The sequence below is a fragment of the Limulus polyphemus genome, unplaced genomic scaffold (genome assembly GCF_000517525.1).
Source record: "Limulus polyphemus unplaced genomic scaffold, Limulus_polyphemus-2.1.2 Scaffold15953, whole genome shotgun sequence".
Classification (NCBI taxonomy): Eukaryota; Metazoa; Arthropoda; class Merostomata; order Xiphosura; family Limulidae; genus Limulus; species Limulus polyphemus.
In genome coordinates this window covers 1-3553 of record NW_013681563.1, presented here as the reverse complement: position 1 = coordinate 3553, position 3553 = coordinate 1, and the positions used below count along the sequence as shown (strand labels likewise).

The following is a 3553-nucleotide window of genomic DNA, read 5'->3' as shown; positions in this document are numbered from 1 at the left end:
AACCCAAGAAGGGAAGTAGCTAGTGACCACTGCTTTAAAACTGATAATAGAGTGTAAACAGCAAGAAGGGAAGTAGCTAGTGACCACTGCTTTAAAACTGATAATAGAGTGTAAACAACAAGAAGGGAAGTAGCTAGTGACCACTGCTTTAAAACTGATAAACTATAAGAAACAATGTATAACTATTTGCTTCAAAACAGACCAATCCAAACGTAGCTGACAATAGAGAACCTTCTCTCACCTTTTTTTTAGGACCATTCAACCATTGATCCTGGATCAGAACTATATCAATGTAAAGAACCAAGTCATCAAGGCAGAGAGAAGAATCTTAAAAGAGCTGGGTTTCTGTGTACACGTGAAACATCCTCATAAGGTACAGTTAGTAATTACAGTGTATGATTCCCATCCATGTGAAAAATGTATCAAAGTTTTGCCAATATATGTATGTCAACCAATTCAGCATAGGCTGTTCTTCAAAAAGTTCACTTTTACTACCATCACCATTCACTTTTCAATTGTAATATTACTATTCACTAGATGTTTAATTGTTACCTATTTAGTCTATTGGACAAATCAACCAATGTAAGAATGAAATGACTAATACACAAGCAGAGGTTCTTTGTATGTATCTAATGAGCAACATATTTCAAACAGCAAAGTGAAAAAAAATCGATAAACGTGAATAAAAAGACAAGCCGACAAGTTGGCAGTTTCTCTGTGAACTTGAGGTTTTACAAAAGGAACAACAAAGTAAATATTTGTACATCATATTCTCATCTAAATCGAGTAATAATTCATACTTCTCTAAATTGAAACGGAGTAACAAATCTCAAACAACAGGAACTTCAAACCAATGTAAGAATAAAGTGACCATCATGCAAGTAAAGAGGTCCTCTGTAAACCTAAGACTTGTCTGAAGTTCCTGCTGTTTGAGATTTGTTACTCCTTAGGTTTACAGAGGACCTCTTTACTTACATCACAGTCATTTCATTCTTACATTGGTTGACTTGTCTAAATTCCTGTTGTTTGAGATTTGGTACTCCTTAGGTTTACAGAGGACCTTTTTACTTACATCACAGTCATTTCATTCTTACATTGGTTGACTTGTCTGAAGCTCCTGCTGTTTGAGATTTGTTACTCCTTAGGTTTACAGAGGATCTCTTTACTTGCATGATAGTCACTTCATTCTTACATTGGTTGACTTGTCTAAAATTCCTGTTGTTTAAGATTTGTTACTCCTTAGGTTTACAGAAATCTCAAACAACAGGAACTTCAGACAAGTCAACCAATGTAAGAATGAAATGACTGTGATGTAAGTAAAGAGATCCTGAGGTCCTCTGTAAACCTAAGGAGTAACCTCAAACAGCAGGAACTTCAGACAAGTCAACCAATGTAAGAATAAAGTGACCATCATGTAAGTAAAATTTGTTACTCTTTAGACTTACAGAGGACCTCTTTACTTACATCACAGTCACTACATTCTTATGCTGGATGACTTGTCTGCTTGCATCTATTCTTATAATATGTATATTCCCCAGAACATAATATTTTCATGTACATTTTTGAGCTGATTGGCTTGTGTGTAGTTAGATTTACACTCATCAGTTATATAGAGATTTAATAGTGTTAGTAGAAATTCACATTTCAAATTTTGTTTAAAAATCTTTTGATTTAAATTTCTTGTGATATAATGAAAATTATGTTTAGTAAAGGTTTTGTGTAGCTATTCATACGTTAGCCAGTCCACGTTTATGGTCTGCAAAGTAGGAAAAACGATGAAATAATGATGATTAGAAGAGTTAATAGCGAGGCTACTGTTTTTGCCTGTCCCAGAGAATTTAGATAAAGATCGTGGTATAGAAGAAGTTTTTCTGTAGAGACAAAAAGATCTCTGCTCTTTAATTTTTTATCCATTAGTAGGTTGTTTATGATATAATAAATATTTTTAACTTTTGTTCCTGATTTTTAATTTGCTATACGATGTAGTTTTGATGATCAGATAATTAGTTTGTGCTATGGAAACATGCTCTGATTTTTCTGAACTTGAAAAGTATGGGTTCTGAACTTTTTTCCTGGAATAATGTAAAATGTGTGTAGAATTGACAATTCCGAATTAAACAAGTTGACAGTTGTTTCTTGTGTTAGTACATAGGAACATGTCACTAATTCAGAAAGTGGCTCCTCTTTCAGAACATTCTTTGATGAAGGTTTTGTGGGAGTTGAGCTGAGGGGTCTTTCTTGTGTGTCTGACTTAACAATAACATTGAGTATCATTGTTTTTTAGATTATCGTCACTTTTCTTCAAGTTCTGGACTGTGAGAAGAACCAGAAATTGATGCAAACTGCATGGTAAGTTTTGGTTCTCATATCTGCATGTTTTGGTTTTAGTAACTTGTTTATAAAGTTCTTTGCAATAGATTGAATCCAGGACCAAGAGCTGGTGTGTCAACTGTCTCTCCTCAGAGTATTAGAATTTCTGCTCTTAAGATTAGAGGTGCAGTATTCATGTTTGTCAGTTTTAAAGTTGAGCCTGTTCATTATTAGTGTCTGGTTTTCCGTTTATGAATTTGTTTTCAATAAGTGTAGGGCTGAAATCAGTGCATTTTATCTATCTTGAGTAGCCTTACTGTATAGTTCACATTGTATCCTAACATTTCCCCCCCACAAGGCTATTGTTTAAAAGTTTCCTTCTTCAGAGACATGTGTTAACAAATATATATTCTTAATCTTCACCTAACAGAGCTTAGGTGAGTACCTAAGTCTGCCTGGACCCACCACCAGGACTCGGCTCGGCTGATTCTCCAACCCACCCAGGGCACTCCTGTCAAGAGGGCCAGCTGCTCTAAACAGACCAGCGGTGTTACATGTAAACACTGATTGTACTTGTGCTGTTAAACTAAGTACTAGTTGAAAGTTTTAACGATATACGAAAAGGAGATTGAAAATGTAAAATTATCATCAGTCATAAAGATATTTATGTCAAAGTTGTATTGTTTTTCCTATTAATGGATGGTAAATATCAACAGTCTATAGTTTGTGTAAAATTTTGTTTAGTGAATATGTATATGTGAACACGAGGTTTGAGGTTTAAATTGTGTAGTAGTAGTAGTAGTAGTATTGTGTAAATAACTTTTAGATGGAGTTGGTGAAGTAAGACAGTACTGGAAAAATAGTGTTTTTTAAATTTCTTCAGTGGGCATAGTATCAGTCCAGGCAACAAATATATCTGACAATTAACATCAGTTGTGTGTGATAATTTTAACAGTCTGTTTAGAAAGTTTCAATTTAGACCATAAAAATTGTGTTGGAAGTTTATATCCAAATTGCTCTTCAAGATGTATGCTTATTTAATGAAAGTAATGAATCACCTTTAGATTACCTTAGATGATGTGTTTTAGTACAACTATTGTTTAGGATTAAAGAAAGATTAGCTCAGGATTTACCTGTTTTTTAATAATAATCAGTGATAAAAGATTAGCAACTTGGATTACTAAGTTTATGTGTAGTGGAATCACCTTGAGATTAGCTCAGGATTTACCTGTTTTTTTAATAG

At 33.8% G+C, this 3553-nt stretch overlaps 1 long non-coding RNA gene across 1 annotated transcript; it reads left to right on the top strand.

Moving 5' to 3' along the window:
• Positions 1-10: 10 nt before the first annotated feature.
• Positions 11-3546, top strand: LOC106477481. Its single transcript, XR_001291995.2, has 3 exons — positions 11-373; positions 2285-2349; positions 2741-3546. It is a non-coding gene; the product is annotated as an uncharacterized LOC106477481 (long non-coding RNA).
• Positions 3547-3553: the final 7 nt, after the last annotated feature.